The sequence below is a fragment of the Coccinella septempunctata genome, chromosome 2, assembly GCF_907165205.1.
Source record: "Coccinella septempunctata chromosome 2, icCocSept1.1, whole genome shotgun sequence".
Lineage (NCBI taxonomy): Eukaryota > Metazoa > Arthropoda > Insecta > Coleoptera > Coccinellidae > Coccinella > Coccinella septempunctata.
This window is the reverse complement of record NC_058190.1, coordinates 24,695,067-24,716,064: the sequence shown is the minus strand read 5'-3', so window position 1 is coordinate 24,716,064 and position 20,998 is coordinate 24,695,067. Positions and strand designations below refer to the sequence as shown.

The window sequence follows — 20,998 nt, the reverse complement described above, 5'->3', positions numbered from 1 at the left end:
TTTCATAAGAGATATTGCATCATGGTGAAATGTTGAAACGTGCGGGGTTGTAAGAGTGGTTTGGCTTCGGAAAGAAGAGATAAAATTTCATAGTGCATTTTTGAGAGAAAATTGGAAAAAACTTATCTCAAGAATTGACTCTCGAATCAATTTGTGTGTCGAGAGAGCACTTTTACCATGAAGATTAATTATCAGCGAAACCGAAATTGTCATTCCTCTTGAGAAGTGGACCCTTCTGAATAAAAATATCAAACCATTAAAACTGTATAGTTTAGAAGTGGGCATTTCTGAAGGGATTTGTTGGCATAACGTAATGTATGGTCTATAATAACGGTTCTCAGCTGAGTATTGAAAACAGTACTCTCAACAGTGATAAATCTGAGATTGCTACCTTTTGTTTTGTGTATGTGTTCTACTCATGCTCACTCAATGTATATAATTTTGATATTACATTAAACCAATTACGATTATTAACTATTATATCTATATCCTGTTTTCAATGAACAATTATAAACATACGTAGGTATCTTTTTTTTGATCAATGATTCATTTTGAATTCCAGTAATTTCGTCATTTCGTCGTTGAAACCCGAAAAATTTGTAACTCCATTTTAGCTGATTTCGCAGGAGAGGCAAAAAACTTTTTATTATTACCCGTACTCCCTTAATATTTACTTTGTTTTCACAGCAAAGCAGCACTATTTTTCCAATAATTCTTATGTTATCCACTGATGTGATGTGGATATATGCACTGACGCCGTGCTAGTGTAAGGGAGGTACACATATTTCTTTTAAACAATTTCAAGCACGGAGATACACATTATTCAATTTTGCGCGGGAAAAATATTTAACTGTTCGATGGAACTAAACAAATTTTTGAGCATGTAGATGTTGAAATTCGCTAAGGTATGGCATCAAAATCTCTTTTTTGATTAAATTGGGAGTAACACATTTTTCGGGTTTTAACGACGATTTGTTATAAATGAATAAAGCTGATAATTTTGTCCCCATTATGATTCGAATATGATTTCATTGCATATAAATCAGAAAATTTATTCAAGATTTGAAGAAACGTATTTGAAAAATCATCAGAAAAAAACTACGATGACACATAACCTGAAATAAAATGAAGACTGTTCATTTAAAATTGACGCTTAAATCCCCACCTCTTATCGATTAACCTAGCAATCGCATCGACTCCTATTTACTGTTTTTAGAGACACATCTTTAGTACGCCGATCGTTCTCCTTCTCTCTTATGGAGAGTAGAGAGAAGGAGAACGATCGCTGCTTTGAGACCACAGATTTTTTGTCCCCTAAAATATGTACCAATAGTAGTAGTTCATGTTTTTGCCAACAGTCGCGCTGGCCATCGTGAGAGTGCGAAATTTTGTTTACACAAATCAAATTGTAGTTGGCTCGTTGGCTGAGTGAACTGTTTCCCTGGTGACAGATGATAGGAATATTATTATTGTCGATTTTTGATAAGAGAACAACATATGACCATGGTGAAATGTTGAAGCGTGCGCTAGTATAAGAGTGTTTTGGCATCGGAAAGAAAAGGAGAAGAGATAAAATTTCCGAGAGCATTTTTGAGAGAAAATTGGAAAAAACCTTATCTCAAGAATCAACTCCCAATCAATTTGTGTGTCAAGAGCACTTTTGCGATGAAGATATCAAAAAGATGATGGATTCATTATAAACGAAATCGAAATTGTCATCCCTCGTGAGAAGTTGACTCTTCTGAATAAGAATATTTAACCAATAAAACTACATGGTTCAGAAGTAAATATTCTTGAAGAATTTTGTTGGCATAACATAATATATGGTTTATATCGGTTCTCAGCTGAGTATTGGCAAAAGAATCTACTCTAATACCTAAGTGATAAATCTGAGACTGCTACCTTTTGTTGTCTTGATGTGTACTGCTCCTCACTACGGATTTATATAATTTTGAAGATTAGTAAACCAACTAACATAGCTGCTTTCAATAAACAATGATAAACAAAAGTAGGTACAATTTTTTTGATCAGTGATTTCTTTTGAATTTCATTGATTTCGACTTGCATTTTATTGCATATAATTCAGAGAACTCATATTCAATATAGATTTGAAGAAAGGTATTTGAAAAATCATCAGAAAAACCACGATGACACATAACCTTAAATAAAATGAAGGCTGTTCATTTCAAATTGACGCTTGAATCCCCACTCCTTATCGATACCCGTTGTAATCGCAGCGACACCTATTTTCCCCGTTTTTGGAGACACATTTTTAGTACGGCGATCGTTCTCCTTCTCTCTACTCTCCATATTCTCTCTCCTCCATATAATCCAGGCACATTTTAAAAGAAAGAATCATAGAAATATCAGACGGGAAGTCCAACTCTCGAGCTGAAATTCTCCATCTTAGCGCAGCAGTCATTGAACTTGAGTTCAGTGGCAGCAGTACTTCCAAATCGTAACGGCAGAAATCTACTTCTCTTTGGCATAGGCCGCAGAAAGTGAGCCATTTTTGAAATCAATTCGTTCGAATCGAAATTCTGAACTCCAGTAGACTTTGCGGTGTCCGTGAAGTTGGCACCCACTTTTCCGAAAATAAAAAAAAGTTATTTTTGCATTCATTAGTTACTATTTGTACCCCAAAGATACTGGTTGAAAAACACCCCAATCCGCTGGGTGCTAACTTCACAGGCACCCACCGTTCGATTTTTCGCGAAAGTCCATCGTTAGTAACTATTTGTAACGCCAAAATTTTCTTTAGTAACGTTACCAATAGTCGGAAAAAGACACCTCCAAAATACGAAGTTAGCACCTACTCTTTCGAGAATGATGATAATTTTTTTTGGATTCGTTCGTAACTCGGTAGTAACTATTTTTTACTCGAAAAATTTTTCTTGTACTTAACCTATGATGAGAGACAACCCCAAAATGCGAAGTTAGCACCCACATTTTCGAAAATGAAGATAATGTTTTTTGCATTCGAAAATGAAGATTTTTGTCGAAAAATGTATAGTTGGAACTCCATTGTTAGTAACGATTTGATTTGTAACACAATTTTTTTTTTAACCTAACCTATAATGTGAAAAGAGCACGCACAAAGTAAGAATTCAGCACACACATTTTCGAAAATTCTACATATTTTTGCTATGCGAAGTTAGCTCCGAGTTTGTTGAAAATAAAGATAATTTTTTTGCATTCGTTAGTAACTATGTATTTGACAAACTTAAATTCTCGTTTGTATCTCAAAAATAAATAAAATTCAGTTGAGTCCATCGTAACTATTTGAATCACAAAAATGTTTGCTCGTAGTCTAATATAGAATATAATGGGGGATAATACCATCCCGAAAATGCGAAGATCTACCCAATCAGTAATGGAAAAATTGTACCCTGAAATAGTGAAGAGTGTGATTAAGAACCAATATGTTTAATTGAAAACAGATATTATGACTTTAGCCTTGCGGTTTTCACACTCCTCTCCAGAGGAAAATTCACTTATCCCAGATATCTCAGATATCAAAAGGATTAAGCTCTGTTGGAGCCCTTTCCAGGTTTTCGGGCTCGTGGTGGTTGTCGGGGTCCGGGTCGCTCCTCGGCTCCCTGCTGTAGGTTAGATTCCTGCTCCACCCGCACTTCCTGTCGGAGCAGACGGTGTTCCTCTGCATTTCCCATGTACTTGCGTACAGTTTTCACCGTTCCGAGCAGTACCACCTTCTGCAGGAATCTATAGATATTTTCGTCCAACTGAAGTTCCCTCAAGTTCTCTAGTAGTTTCTTCGGTATCAGGCCTGTAGATGAAATGACAATAGGGATGATCTTGATATCTTTCAGCTTCCACTGTCTTCCGGTTTGTTCCTCGGGATCTCTGTATTTTGAGATTTTTTCTATGTGCCTATCTAGAAGATTGTTATCATTTGGAATTGCCACGTCGATGAATAGTGCTCTGTCTTCATCCTTATTGAGCAATATGAGGTCTGGTCTATTGTGGGTTATTTTCCGGTCTGTGAGAACTGTGCGATCCCAGTAGAGCTTGTGATGTTCATTTTCCAACACAGTATTCGGATGGTAATTGTAATAAGGAACCTTTTTCGAAGTTAGAAGTTGGTGTTTTAGTGCCAATTCTTGGTGAAGAATCGTGGCAACAGCATCATGTCTATTTTTATACTCCGTGCCCGCGAAATTCTGACATCCCCCGGTGATGTACTGGATAGTTTCATGTGTTGCACAGCCAGAACGGCAGCTATCGTCCGCCACTGAGGCATCCTTGGCGATATATTTCATGTAATGTCTTGTTGGAATCACCTGATCCTGGATGGCGATTATTATTATTGTTATTATTATTATTGATCAAATGTCGTGTCTAAACCCCACCACATAATACCCCACAAATCACCAAAATACGTCCATGAATACACCTAGATCTATAAACATCTGAATGTGCAGACATTCACTTTCACACTTCAGTTTCCCCACATGTGAAACCTCTACTAACGGACACCTCTATTGAACTGACACATGGTATCTACCCAAGGGAGGTTTCACTGTATAACTTACTCTTGAATTTATAACTTACAGAATATAACACATGTAAGGGAATTATCTTTTTGGTTCATTTGAATAAAACCTTTATTATTGAAACAGAATACACACAAATTTGCGTTGTTTTTAATTCACCTGAATCTTACAAAAACCTACATGATGTTATAACTCTTCTATTTCAAAAAGGTTAATCCAGAATTATGCTTCGGGAGTATGGACCAGCATGCCTCTATGCGTTGATTATGAGTACTGCTCCCATATAGAAAAGGTGGTTTCATTGAAAGTTTGATGCAGAGCTTTTTGAATTCCTTCAACTGATCTATTTTCTGTCACGAAATCACTCCTCACAGTTTTAGGACAATCCCCAACAATCTTTAAAGCATTCCAGTAATAACCAGCAACAACCTGAAATTGAAAATACAATCATCTTATCTATGTGGCACATGTTGCACTTTTTTTTATGTACGAAGCAGACAAGGTTACTGAAAAATTGCTCAAATGACCTTCCCACTTGTATGCTCATTTCTGAATGAATCAAAGAATTCATTCAGTCGCAATTAGCCCTGAAAAGATTATAAGTCTGTTCGCACCTCCTTTTTTTTTGCTTTTTCCCTTTTTTCGTCTTTTTGTAGATTCATTCCCGGCAACGGGATATAGCAATGAATGAAAAATGAACCTTCAAGTGTGGTAATCCAACCTTCCTTACATCTGGGAGCCTTTGATTCTAATCCCGTTTCAGGGTGCAAAAACTGCCATTTTTTGACCCTCTGTAAAATGGCATACCAAAATTGGACATGTCTACTTTTTCTACTAACACATCGCCTCAACTCCTTACCCCCAAATCGAGAGTTACACACAGAATTCAAAGAGTCGAAGAGTTGATCAATATCGCCTATGAATTCTGCTGTATGAACTGCCGAAGAAGGGAAATCAGGATTGGTTGACATCATCTTCAATGCTGCCGCAACTGTGTGGCTCATAGTTTTAGCAGCACACAAATGCGAGTGTTGCAGAGTCAAATAATCTGAATCAATTTTAGGCATGGTTCGAAATCTTCTACTATTGTCCAATTTATGACCTTGAATAATATGCTCCCATTTGGCAATTTTGTTGTCTTCAAATTTGATATTGTAAGACTGTAAGGCATTACGTGTGTTTTTCAATAAATGTGGAGGATCATGTAACACAACAACTTTTTGATCATTTACAATGAAGTAAGGTCCTAGTTGATTAGTATGGCATTCATCGATCAACTGTTTAATGGCAGCTGCGTTGGTAGTGCCTTGATCACAAACTGTACAAATCACCCGAAGACCAATTTCCTGCAGAGCAACTATGACTTCTTTAATAAGAATTTTGAGATGAGTTGTCTTCATCTGATCTTTAGTAAAATAGTAGGCTATTGGCTGTTTCCAAGACTTATGAAGTCCGGAAATCATAAAAACTAAAGCATGATTTGCGATTTCTTTGAATCGTCCAAGATTTGAACCTAAATCTACATGTCCTACTACTTAAGGCATGGTCATAATGTAAGTCGTGAGATAAAGACATTTCATGGAACATTAAACAAGAAAATTTATCGAGAGTTTTTAATTTTAAAAACTTGAGAGCTAATTTATTAAAAATCTGTTTATTGATGCCAGTATCAAAATAAAAGGAACTTGAAACGGTATTTAACGTTTATTTACTTGGCAATCGTAAAAATCTGGACAAAAATCTGTATGAACGCGCACCTCGTTTATATAAAGCTAATGCTAATGTCTTCGGATGTCCAACGCTCCCCATGTTTTTTTTTGTTTAGCATTTTTGAACTGAGAAGATATAAATTGAACCCCAATACTATAAATTGATTGCTCGAGTTGTAAAAAAAAAATTGAAGAACTGATCTTCTCAGCTAATTTTAATTTGTGTGGACTTTTCAATGTTTTTTTCTTCAATCTAGACAGCTGCTCTTTTTGGTTTTTAGTAATATCATACAAATATTTTTCTCTATGTGATAACTGATTCATACGCTTGATATTAATATTATTTAAAATGCCTGACCTTTTTTTCACAAAAAAGGAAACAGTCACTGTACTGGGTGAATTTGAGTTTATGTCTGACGAACTAGTACTTGGCAAACTATTGTTATTTAAATTTGGAAAATCTTCTCCAAGCACTAGATGATTTTGAACCTCCAACTTCAAAATCATTATTATTATTATTATTGTCGATAATTAATTTATCCTGATCAGAATGCAGTGAAAAATTTGGAAAATCTGGTAGAGCTAAAGGTAGAAGTCTAGTCTGTATTGTGAAAATTTTTTACACTGAAATGGTCCTCACATATTCTATTATTCTTATTAAAAATACAATTAGAGTGAACTGATTTGATTGCATTCTCCCATTCTGAAATTCTACTTGGAGGAGATCGAAAAAGGTGCTTGTTAGCTTTAGACCCGAGTGATTTTTGTTAGCACAATTTGGGATGCAACATAAAAATTGAAATTTTACTGATGCCATACTAATCGATTATGACAATAGGTTTACAGAATTAATACTTACCTTAAACTATAATTACCTTTCACGTAAACCTAATGGATGATTGAAGTTGTATCTTGTATCAAGCCCCTATCCACTTCTAGACTCCACGATTGCACTGAAAAATTCATATTTGAATTAAAATGTAACAAAGAATGTATGCCTCTACTCAAAGAAAAATGTTTGCCTTTATAATCCAATAATGAATGAATAAAACTTGTTGATATAACTGATGCAGAAATTATGTATTCACTGCAGAGAACAAACCCACGTATGATGCATTTAAAACACAAGTGTTGAATTTATTAAAAAAAAATTACAAAACTATGACGGCAACATGACTTATCACTGCTGAAAATACAACTAAAAGCGCGTAAAAATTTAGGTTATGTTATGTTATGCCGAAACGAAAACATATCCTTTTCTACTATATAGCTATTTCAAACAATTAGTTCTATCTACTGCCCACCGAGGCGCCACCAGCAACGTTTTAAACGACCAATGAGAGTTGTCTGTCTTTCCTTTCTTTGTCAATGGGCAAAGATATCTATAATCTATAATCTTTGTCAATGGGTTTAGGGTAGGTGGGGAAGTTCGCTTGGAAGTATTCTATATCCGGTGTAGTGTCGTTCGCGTCCGAGCTGACCAGCGACGAGAACGCGCTCATCGGATTGAAATTTTTCAGGTCCGGCTTTTGGTACAAATGGCTGAAATCGACGTCCGACAACTTGGCCGTCTTCTCCGACTTCAGGTTGGAGAACAGCGAGAACGTTCTTGGGAAGCTTGCCGCCGCCCTCTAGGGAAGGCACCTTTTTCGGGCTACCCTTGTGCTTGCTATTTTTCGACTCTGCACCGACAATTTTCCCAATCGAAATTTCATGCAGAACCGAAATTAACCATGCGAAAAAAAAAAACATTCTGGGGGGAAAACGAAAAGGAGAGTTGGGAGAAAATGAAAATAAATCAATAATTAAAAGAAACTCAAATTCAAAAACTGTCTAAAATAATACAATTGACGTATGGTGCAAGTTGCAAAGACTACTACTAGTACAGATGTTCCATGGGGTGATCAATACCATTGTACCATAGAGTAATCTCTGATCAATACTACCAAAAACTAGACGAAAATTAAAATGGCTAAGAATTTGCTGCCCTTATAAGAAAGTTATAAAGTTTTTCAAAAGAACTGGCTGGAGATCATGTTAGAAAAGAATGTTTCATACTAAAGTCAACTTTCATCGAGGTACATTACGATATATAAATTCTTGGAGGACGAGTTATTTATCTCATGCATATTTTAGTTATTTCCAGATAGTTTGTGCTCAATTAGAAAGAATTAATCAAAACCGCAGTTGCAAAGACTACCTGTCTTGTATAAATTCAATCTACAAAAAGATATACAGTCAAAACCGGTTATAACGACATTGAAGGGACTGCAAAATATGGACGCTATATCCGGTAGTCGTTATAAGCAGTATTTCTTTATTTGAACCGATATTTTCTATATGGATGATTTTCCGAATAGAAGAACAAAAGTCAAAACGAATATTTATTTTGAAAAACAAACAATATACATTCATAATCATTTTTCAAAATAATCGTTAATTTTGGTTTGTTTATTTTTTAGCTTAGTCTCGAAAGCATTTCAAGTTTCATTTCCTTTAAGAGTCCTTGATTAATATCAGAATTGAACTGGTTATTGAAAGCAATAAATAATAACTGTTGCAGGATCGGACTACTTATTGGCACATTGTTGGTCCTTTGGTGTTTAAACCACGTTCCCTCGATCGTTCAAGTTGCAGTGAATTGTTTTCAAATAAGGCTTTAATTTTATCCTCAATCTTTCAAATCGTTGATATTGTAGAGTGTGAGACGACACATTTCTCAGCCATATTCCCATTCTGCCCACCATTTTCTAATCTCCATATAATGTGTGATTTTTCTTCAATATTATAAAAGCTTCTCTCTTTTGCGACATGTCGCGATTTATAAACCTTAGGTCAAAATCAATTCAACGAAATCTACGATGGCTCTCGTGATGCGCACTAAATCAGTCCGATCTTGTCGCAAAACATCAACTGACCTGCATAGAGCAGTAGAGCATGCGTGGTGTTGACTGTGGAGATGGAGTGAAGTGGTACCTATTATTCATTAGAATAAGGTGCAAAATTATGATGGATTTAATAAAAAAGTATGATGGTTGGTCGTTATAGCCGATGAATTTCGAGGAACTCTGATGACTTTCCGTCATAAACGGTATATTTCATAAGTATTTATAGAGGGATTCGGTCGGGATCCTTGCATATAGACGTCATAACCGATTCGTCGTTGTTAACGGTGTCGTTATATTCGGTTTTGACTGTAAGTATCAATACAACAGAACTACTCCAGAAAATGGAAATCTTACCTGCTTTCAAAACTTTGACGTTAGGTGACGTCTGGACATTCCCTGCAGAATTCGACGCTGTACACTGTATCAGTCCAGAGTCGCCCAGTAGTAGTCCCATTATTTTGAGGTTATGTGTACGGAAAAAAACCAAAATTAACATATTTCCGAGGAAGAAAGGGTTTCCACTTACCCATTGACCATCTGATAGTAATCGCTAGGAAGGAGGGATTGGCCATTTCTCAACCACTCAATTTTAGGCACTGGTTTTCCGTATACACTACAGTTTAACTGGATGTCTTTCTTCTCGAACTCTATTATATCGTCAGGTTTAACTAAAAATCGTGGAGGCACCTAGAAGCATACAACCATGAGAGTAAGATGCAGTTAGGAGGAATAGTTCTGTGAAGGTTCTGTTGATTGCTTACACAAATCTTGGAGGAATACCACAATACTACTCGAAGGGAGAGGATCTCAGAATTGCTCGTAATATATTCAGCGTGTTCGAGAACCTATATTTACTCACCAAACTTTCGGATATTTAACACTGTTTACCAGAAAATCAAATTTTTAATTTTTCCATTTTTCAACTTTCGAGTTAGGTGGAATTCAGCAGAAAAATCATAGTAGATTTAAACGTGATACATACTCTTAAAGAGTAACCTTTCTAGTGATGAAACTCGACATTCCATCCATCCCGGAGCAACCGTTGGATCTTGAGGACTGAACCCAACTTCTTGGCAATTTTTCGAAAGTCAACTTTCGAGTAGTTTTTCTTCCAAGAAAATTATCGCAGTTCTAAATGTGATAAATTTTCTGAAAGAACAAGTCTCCTAGTAATAAATCTGAGAATTTCATCCATTGCGGTCTCACCGTTCGGTCTTGAGGAAGTTTGAACTGACCCCATCTTTTTGGGAATTTTTCGATGGTCAACTTGCGAGTAGTTTTTCTTCTAGGAAAATCATCGCAGATCTAAATGTGATACATATTATAAAAGACAAACCCTTCTTGTAATAAATCTGAGAATTTCATCCACTTGGGCACAACCGGTCGGTCTTGAAGAATTCTCAAGTGAAATTTGCAGTTTTTGGATGTCATTACCAGGATGACAATCTAAACAAAGGGAGGATAGGCTTTCGAAATTGCTCTCAAAACATTCAGCTAGTTCGAAAACCTATATTTTCATACCAAAATTTCAAATATCTGGCCCTGTTTAGGAGAAAATAATTTTTTTTTGTTTTTCCACTTTTCATTTTCGAGTCGACTTCCAAGAGCTCTCTGCAGTGAAATTCTCTATTGAATCATTAACTGTTTGGTTTTCTAAATTCTTCTAAACAAATTCTATGCACTCCATATCCTGAGACAGTAATAGAACATCCTGATTCTCAGACAGAGTAGCAAATACGTCATTTTAGGGAGGGTCGAACCCCTTGCTCATGTTTTACCCAAAAAAATCGAGATTTTTCGAAATAGAGTTTTTGTGCTAGGGTCGAAGCCTTGGCAATGCTGATTATAAAACCGGAAATCCCAATTCCATCAGAGAAACATAACAGGAGATATCGCAGATTGAAAATGGCAATTTCCAGGATGAAAACCTTAACGAAGAGAGATAGGCTTTCGACATTGCTCGCAACTTATGGTAGTTACTTGATAGTAACTATGTATTTGTAAAACTAAAATTCTCGTTTGTATGTCGTCCATCGTAACTATTTGAACCACAAAAATGCTTGCTCGCACTCTAACATAGATATAATGGGGGAAAATGCCATCCCGAAAATGCGTAGATCTACCCAATCAGTAATGGAAAAATTGAACCCTGAAATAGTGAAAAGTGTGACCAATATGTTTGAAAATTCTACATTTCGCTATTGCTTCCGATACTACCCTGTTACTACATGTTCGACACACAAAATTTTTCATTAGTAACCTATTATACAATTTTCATCCGCAATTTCACCGAGCACTCGAAGAAATATCAGGTTGGAGGAAAAATCGAATAAACGTCGTTATACCCCAGCCTTTCACTGTTCCATCAATTTTAGTTTTGTACGAGTTAGATTTCATGAGCCTATGAGTGGCTTTCGAAGATTCATCAGAAAATGATGACCTTTCACACATTCATGAATATAAATCGAATAATATTGTAATAGAAAGTATATTTTCAAAATAAATTTACATGATATAATAGAGTAAGATCCCAGAGCGACCAGACATAACTTATTTTCACACAGATGAAACTTAAGGATCTCAGAAGAGTCTCCTGTGCTTTGAATACCTGCGAACTTGTGGAGCTTGACTAGTGACACCTGGGCAGATACCAGGTGGCAAAGATGACTAAAAATAAGTGTTACTTCACTTATTTTCACATGGCTGATTTTTATATATGTTTTAAAGAATACCATTCTGAAGTTATATTTATAAATGCCAGACACTTCGCATGGGCCAAAATTCTTGCCAGACGCTTTGAAGATGCACAAAAAATAAATGAACTTAACTTATTTTCACATGGATGATTTTTGTATATGTTTCAAAGAATATTATTTTGAAGTTATATCATAAGCGCCAGACACTTCCCATGGGCCAAAACTTCTGCCAGACGCTTTGGAGATGCACAAAAAATTAATGAACTTTACTTATTTTCACATGCCTGATATTGAAATATGCCATTGAAGTAACTATAAAAAAGTTATATTTCATCAGTCAGACAAATAGTAGTGACCAAACATCCCTAAACATGAAAATTATTCAGCCGGGAGTGTGAGCGCCATAGTATAAAATATTCAAAAAATACTTACCTCTTTCGATTCAATATTTTCAAATCTCTATTCGATAAGATGAACTTCAACAATATGCTAGCAATGTAATTAGCTCTGAGAAATTGTTGAAATAACTAAGTTTCGCATGGTGGTAAAATGCTAGCATCAAAATTTTTTACATTTTTCGGATTGAATTATTCGTTAATATCAGATACGCTGTGATTATTTAAAAATAACTGGAGCCGGGCAGCATTAACATCAATTATACCAGGAACACTATAAATTTCGCAGATTAATTTTTGTATATTGTTGAAAATACCTATTTGTATTGTCCTATTGGTAAACAACTCTGGATCTCCAAACTGCAAAAAAGCTTGCTGATACTCATATTTTTTCATCAATATATTAAATGGTCTTTGTTAACCTTTTTTGAAAAATGCGGGATTAAAGTCGCATCCATGCATGGAATTTTGGCAAACTTCTACACAAAGATGGTCCCAAGTGCTCGTAAACCTTTGTTAAATTTATACATCCTTGATTATTCCCGGTGCCTGCGTACTACCATACATTCGAATCTTCATTTTTCCAATTATGCATGTGTCCTAACATAATTATTGCAATATCGGTACCAGAACATCTTATAACAAAATTTGCTTCAGCGTCTATATTACAAATATGAATAACAATTTTAGTGTCAGCTTCTTGAAGTGGATGGAGTGGAGGGATTCACCTATACTTCAATGGCATATTTTATAATATCAGACATGTGAAAATATGTAAAGTTGATTTATTTTTTGTGCATATTCAAAGCGTCTGGCAAGAATTTTGGCCCATGGGAAGTGTCTGGCACTTATAATATAACTTCAGAATGGTATTCTTTGAAACATATATAAAAATCAGCCATGTGAAAATAAGTTAAGTAACACTTATTTTTAGTCGCCTTTGCCACCTGGTATATGCCCAGGTGTCACTAGGCAAGCTCTACAAGTTCGCAGGTATTCAAAGCACATGAGAATCTACCGAGATCCTAAAGTTTCATCTATGTGAAAATAAGTTATGTCTGGTCGCTCTGGGATCTTGGACTATAATATCCAGTTGTTCAAATTCTATACAATGGTAGGTGGACTTCGAGTACTACTGTTTCTGGTACAATCTTCATTTTTTAAGACATATCTTTGTATAACTTCAGGGCTCCATTATTTCTCCGACATATAGCGATGTAGTGTCCCAAATTTGTCCTAGTATTTGATTTCTGATAACATACAAAACCCCGTAATATGAACTACTGTTCAGGAAAATTCAAAGGCAAATATAAGTGCCGAATTCATTCTCCACTATTATTGCTTTAGAACACATTCTGCAATTAAACTGTTCTTGCTGTGATTCCAGAAGCCTGTTTTCCAGGTTTTTAGACTCAATCAGCTGAATGGTTTTATATATCCGTGTGAACGTTTCATCGTGAGACCATTCTATTCATCCTTGTCCAATTTTTTGAAGAGCAGAGTGTATGACATTATCTTGGCAGTCCACTTGAAAGATTTCGCTGTTTCGCCAGCTTTTGTTTTTGGCAGAGTTCACTGAGGAACACAGCTCTTTTTTATTATAAACAGATGAATTTTTCATTTCCTTTCCCAATAATTGTTTCAATGCAATCTGTGGAATTTTTGATTTTTTTTGCCACATACCCACAAAAATAAGCAAATGCTTCTTCCACTTTTACAAATTCTGAAAGATTTCAGATTCTTCAAATTCTCCCTCAATTTCTAGATCGAAAGTGAACTTTTTTTTTCTTCCTTTCAGGGCTCCAGTCTTAAGAAGAGATTTCATCATGTCCCCGCCTGAATATGTTACTTCCCCTGGGTGATTTGATGAGGGAGTGCAGGGCATCAGGATGAATATTTGTCCAACCTGAATTGACCCGGGATGGATATTGCAACCTGCACCTGCCTGGCAATCCGGAAGAAATGCTGAAAGTTACAATTATTGCCAATAAGCATTTCAATAAAAATTAAAATCACCTCCAGTCCCCAGAATAATTTTGGTTCAGCTTTGAATTCATAAAGTATTTGAAGCCTAATTCAGATAGTTATCTGCACAAATCTGAAGTGCAGGATATTGTGTCTTGAAATCCCTCATGGGTTGATTTCAATATAAAAAAGTGAAACTATCCAGTTCCTGTAAATTGATTTATGAAACTTATTAACATCATTTGATATCAGGATATGAGTTATTTTGTTTTACGTTCATTCATTTGTATTGAACAAATAATGTTGCTTGTAGTAGAAGCTGAAAACATTGTAGGCTAATGCTTGGAGACCAGGACCTGCAAATGGTTAAAACATTATGACTAAAGCATGATCTCCATTACTTTTTTCCATTTTCTGTGGAGTGTAATGCCCCAAATCGATATATTCAATGAATTCCATAAGGTTTCTGTCAATTTTTTTAGTTTTGGAGACCTCGTACTCCTCCACGAGCCATCATCCGTGTCGCTCTCAAACTTTCATATACTTGGAGGAGGTGAATTGAGAGTCTTAAAACCACTATATGAGTGATAAACTATGATATACTTGGTTTTTTCTTTCAACATTTCAAAAACTTCTCTTTGAAATCTGAAAGAGCCATCAAATGTTCTGATATATCTGAAGAAAAGAACAACCTTGAAGCTTGGACTTGGTAATGGCAAAATTTTATTTTCCCTAATGTGTTTGTTCCATTCGGAGCTTTCAATTTTCATGAGGATGCAGGAATACGCCCAATCAAGGTTATAACGTGTACTCCATTCTTTTTACAGCGACTTCAATTGTAACAGCCTCTAACCATGTTCTTTTGAGCAGCAGGTAGATCGTTCTTAAAGAAGTTCAATTTTTCAGTTTCTTGTTTTTCCTTTGTGATCTTCTGATAACAGAAACTAGCTTTTTATTTCTATTTCCCAAGTAAATGTCATGTTTATTTATTATTCTAGAAACCATGCTTTTTTTGTCCTGCATCCCTAATCTATATTTGAAACTTGTGCAAGCCGTACATTCGTTTGAATTATCATTGAGGCAGTTTTTGCTTCGAACTATACTTCTTTTTCCAGTGTTTCATTTTCAATGTAATTTTCCGAATCCTCAACGGTTGTTACGCTTTCCATTACATCTATCTCTCTGTTCATAACTTGAGCCGAAATTGTTTTTTTCTGTAAGAACAACAGCCGTTCTCTCCAAATAAGGCATATTGTCCCTGTATAGTCCTATTTTGGATAATATAATGTGAGTATGTTATTTATGTATACTTCGGTCGGAGATAAGATGGATCGTCATATGACGATATAATTCTTGATTAAAACAAAAAGGTTTGTAATGATATCGAATTATGTGGTATTAGGAATCTTTCTTTTTTTTTGGAGATGGAGGATTTGAGAAATTGGTATGGGGACTTTGTATATAATTATAAATGGCTGTAAATGCTTTTTTCTACAAGCGTGCGCGTTCAACCTTTTTCCCGCACGCATTCCAAGTTGCAAAGAGTCACTTTCCCAAAACGTGCGGGAAAAACGCCTGCTATTTCTTTCCCGCACGCAAATGCGTGCGGGAATGGATTAGCAGGGGTTTTTCCCGCACGCAAATCTTATAGAGTAAATTAAATTCTATCATGTTTCTATGCATAGAACGTCAACGATGAGAAACCCATAGTAATGACATGCAGAATTACGTCTGTCATTATATATGAATTAATCAAATGAGATATGATCTGTTTCGTGAAATGGATATATTTATATATTTCAAGCGCTTGTAGAAAAAATATTGTTCCTAACTCTTGCGTAAAGTGTCTTGCCCGCACTCAACTGCTTACCCGAACTCTGCTTCGCATCGTTCGGGCAACGGCAGTTTCGTGCGGGCAAGGATCACTTTCCGCACTTGATAGGAAAATAACTATTTCAAACCTGTCGTTTTTTCTCGATGTCTCTTGACAGTTTCTTCAATTTCGGCAGTGAACCTGATATGAGGTATGAAGCTCCTAGATGGCCTCCATGAGTCACTTTTCTTCCTTTTCTGCTTGTGGTTTAAATTCAGCAATAATGTAATTCCCATGAAGGGGATTATGTTCTTTGGCCAGCCAGAAAATAGAATATAATATGGTGATCATCAAAAGCCATTTAAGAGTAAAAATGCTCAAAAAATAAATTGGTCTATTTTGTTAACATTCAGTTAATTTCAACAACTGTTGCGGTGAAAGTTTCAGATTTCACACAGTAATGATAGGTATTGGCTTCGTTCTTCATCACTTCTAACCAACTTTTAACGCATACGAGGTGTTTTATTCGAATGATAGATTTTTGAAATGCTTGCTTTCCGAGTATCCTATAATAGTTTTGAAATCATCCTAGTAGCACTAAAATTAATTCACAGGCGTTACCAGCGTCCCTAAAGTTTTGGTTCCTGCAAACCCCCATATTTCTTCCTGTTCACACGACATACTCCAGTTTAGCAGGACTGAAAATGTTAGGTCGACAGTATGTTTCCAGTTTCTCTAACAAAAGTGTAGCGCAAAAGCAGAACGCTTTGTTATTCATTCTTTAAACTCAACAGTTCCTGTAATGATCACATTTCAATCTAGCTTCATCAACAAAATATTGTTTCCCTATAACAGGAATCCATTATAGATAATACCAAAGTTTTGGTTTCTGCAAACCCTAAACTTTTTTTCCGGAATCGAAATATTGGGTCGACAGTATCTTTCAAGTTTCTGTTACGAAAGTGGTTCTCATGCAACAAGATTTCAATTTACAGGCAATTTCAGCAAAGAATTATTTTGAGTGCTGTCACAAATTGAATTGGGAATGAATACTATACTAAATAAACACTATTTATTGTATAAAGACCACATGTGGTCTTGACAATGACGGAACTGCTAAGGATGAAGGATGTCAAAAACTATTTTTCATTACAAGTGAAGGAAAAGTGCTTACTTCTTCTTTTGAACTGCCGTAAGATTATCAGAACAATTCACTCTAGCATTTAGTCTGTATCCCGACCACTAGATGCTGGCAGTTCAATTATAGAATTTGGAGATAAGACATCTAACGCATTCGTTCGTTCTAGAAGATATTACAGAGTTCTAGTGCTGATCCGAAGAAAACTTCAGGGCATTTTATATATATTTGTGAGTTGTTCCAATAGAGGGTGCCACTCAATACACTTACCTCAAAAGAATTGTTTCGGATGGCATATATACGCTCCTAAAGCTGCACAACGCATACTTACCTGGCGTAGGGGTTACCGTGATCAATAAGGCGGTTCCCCCGGAGTGAGGCCCTTTCATTGCACTACGATCGGGCTGACCTCTGCGATTATCCCTAATGCGGATAACTCGGGCGCGTAATTTTTGGTAGTCGGGACTGCGTACGCGCTGTCCCGGATAAATCAATCAACTTAAGCGGAGCTTAGATTTGGTTCCCACCTGTTCAGGACCGGTTTCAAGTAGGTTCGCTCGATTTCCTGGAACCAGATTATCATATACATATATGGTAGTAGGATTCATAAAAAAAAGGCAAAAAATATTTTAATTTCACTCGCAAATACAATCTGAAATGTAAGAATGAATATTTATCAGTTAATGCAAATTCTCAATTGTTACACATCTTCGTAGTATTTGCAGTACTGAAATGACTTCAAACTTTGGTACAAGGCTCTAAGCCTTGGAAAGCAGTATTATACATAGCAGGATAACAGTTTTTTGTAGATATTAATCTTGGTTATGTTAGAATGATATTGCATATGCCTATATAGGTAGGTGTTGAATTGTTCATGAGATTTTATCAATTTCCTAGGGACACAAAAAATAAGGAAAAAATGGAACTGGTTGTTCACTTCCGAAGAATGTCTTATCTTGAAGGGGTGGAACTCTGGTAAGATAATTTCAGGTTTAGACTCTCTCAACTTTTCATTTGGCCATTTGAAACTTTTTCAATTCACTTCCAAAGAATGTCTTATCTTGCAGTGCAACGGATTAATTGAGGAATTCACGGTGCGAAAAGTGGCAGAAATTGCTGCACATCACCTCGACATTGGGGACATCGAGAAATATCTCCTACTTCTCTGGCCTTTGCAAGACAGCCATTGCAATAAACAATGTGTCCACATGGAACAACTGCTTGTGTTGCACGCTCTGAATAGCACCTACCTGTAAGTCAAAATTTCCAATCAATATAATATGTCAAAGTTCATAGAAAAACACATCAAGTCATATATGAATGAAATAATAAATTTGTAATAAAATTTTATCGATAACTGATTAATTTGAAAGTATTGTTTGTGATGTTTTCAACATTTTTGAACAACCTGACGAAAACACATGATGAGTACTTCAAATCTGTAACTTAACAAATGAAAATGACCATTCATCATAATATCATTTCAAGAAATAAACAGAATATAGGAGCACTACGAAAAATCCTGATATGCTGAACGATCCACATATGTTTAAAATGTTATATAGTTTTTGGTGAAATTGATCTCAACACAAGATTGCCAAAAATATACTCAATTCATACAAAAATTTGTACTTCATTTGCAAACGGATGAGCTTGAAGCTTATTTTGGTCACTGTGTTCTTATTAAGAAAAATCATTAGTACTCATTATTTTCGATATCAACAAGGGTTTTCTCACTTTGCATAACCAAAGTAAAGTATTTATAGATTCAAATAGAATATATAAATGCATATCTGAATTAACTTTTATGATGCTTATGAGAATATGTTTCATGAATCAAATTCTGTAATGGTTTTTTATGTTAATATTTTATATTGAAAAATAGTAATGTTGTAGAACTGTAGGTATATTACATTTCTGCTATTTATCTGAGATGCCGATATATGTTTTTAGATAGATAGAAGTCATAATTTTCCTACTCCTCAACATAGTTACAATCGAATCAATATTTAGCAAAGTCCACATTTTTATCTTGATCGATAGGAATATATAATTACCCAGCATTTCTACCAGTAGCACTCTGAACTGAAATGAAGCAAGTTCAAGTCAAGTTCAATTCTTTTTGAGATGGAGTTTTTTTTTTTTTGTTGACCTCCATCTTGACTTTCTTGGCAGATTTGGGTCAAACAGCCGATTCATGCCAATGACTGTGTGGGTGGTTACACTCAGAAACTGACGCAAATTGCCGTCCTGCCCAAAACGATGCTGAGCATCATCTGTAAAGTAATTTGAGTTGTGTTTAGCATTAATTTAAATTGATTGAATAATTTCTATCAAGTAGGTAACTGTAGTAATAGATATAAATAATATAATACAGTTATTACCCGGGCAAAATTACCTCAAAATTAAAGGCTTACCCTCCTGCATACTTATTCAGGCAGAGCAGTATGAATCTTGTCTTTCAGGAAAATAAAATTGCCTGGGCAAACGTAGTATACACCTTTGGGTATTTCGATTTGTTCCATCTGGAAATATTCATTATATATGTAGGTAGAAATATTGGAATTTGATATGAATATTTGGAAAAAGCAGAAAATTTTTATTGCGGACCCGTACATTTCAAAATGGACTATATGTACCTCAACTGAAATGAAGCAAGTTCAAGTCTTTTTGAGATGAAGTTTTTTTTTTTTTTTTGTTGACCTCGATCTTGACTTACTTGGAGAATGGGTCAAACAGATTTATGCCAATGGCTGTGTGGCTGGTTATACTCAGGAACTAACGCAAATTGCCATCCTGCCCGAAACGATGCTGAGCATCATCTGAAAAGTAATTTGAGTTGTGTTCAGCATTAATTTAAATTGGTTGAATAATTTTTATCAAGTAGGTAACTGTACTGATCCACAGGTTACACTTGAATTTACTTACTGATACGTTGATTGAGCTCCAAATAACGGCGCCTCTCCCGTCTTCTCAGCTGGAGAACCCTCAGTAAATCAGAGCATTTGTAATGATCGAATTTCTAGAGGAATTGGAGAAACACCCAGAAATTCGGGTGTGCGCGACCAATTATTTTCAATAATTGTCCATGCAGAGACTCAATGGCGTTGTTAGTTCTATTACTAATAACCAAACACAGAGATGTTTGTGTTCCGCCACTGTTTCTGCATGTACCTTGATAATCCATCATTATTAATTCTCTCACAAACGAGGTCTATTCCTTCAGAAATCCTTTCTGAGGGCAAGAGTGTGAGGGCCATGGCCATTCTGAAGGCAACGGCGTCAGCCTTTGGCGTGCTGAAAAATAATTATAAAAAAAGCCCATATTGTTTCATACAAATTTGACATTGAATTACCTTTCATGAAAACATTTTTGGCGAAGTGAAACCAGCAGCCTCGCAATGAAATTCCACTAAAAACTTCAAAAACTGCTTGTCTCAGGGCTAGCTCGTAGTCACATATGGGACAGAGGAGACAACGGAGGTACCAAATAGTTGCCTAGTGAACTGCAGTACCCCTATGTAGGTCTGCCCGATCCGGTTGGGCATGAGGCAAAACACCACTGGATATGCCTCCAAGGAAAAAAAATAAGAATTGCCAAACGTAACAATAATGCTGGGATTATACTCACTGTGTGATCCTTCATCCAGTGCACTATGAATGGCTGATGTGTTCCACCTGCTTTAGGGACGATTTAGAAAATGCCGTCCATGTGCAGGTGTAAATTATACCGCCTCATTCAAGATGCCACTGGAAACGAAGAAGAGGCACCCATCTCTAAACCCAGCAGAGAATGTTCTCTGTTGAGGCCCCAATTCAACGGAGTACCTGCCATAACTAAAACATAATCGAGAATCAAATATGCAGTCCACTTTTTTTT

At 35.8% G+C, this 20,998-nt stretch overlaps 1 non-coding gene across 1 annotated transcript; it reads left to right on the top strand.

Moving 5' to 3' along the window:
• The first annotated feature begins 17,441 nt into the window (after positions 1 to 17,441).
• Positions 17,442 to 17,603, top strand: LOC123308830. Its single transcript, XR_006537176.1, has one exon. It is a non-coding gene; the product is annotated as a U1 spliceosomal RNA (small nuclear RNA).
• The last annotated feature ends 3,395 nt before the right edge of the window (positions 17,604 to 20,998 follow it).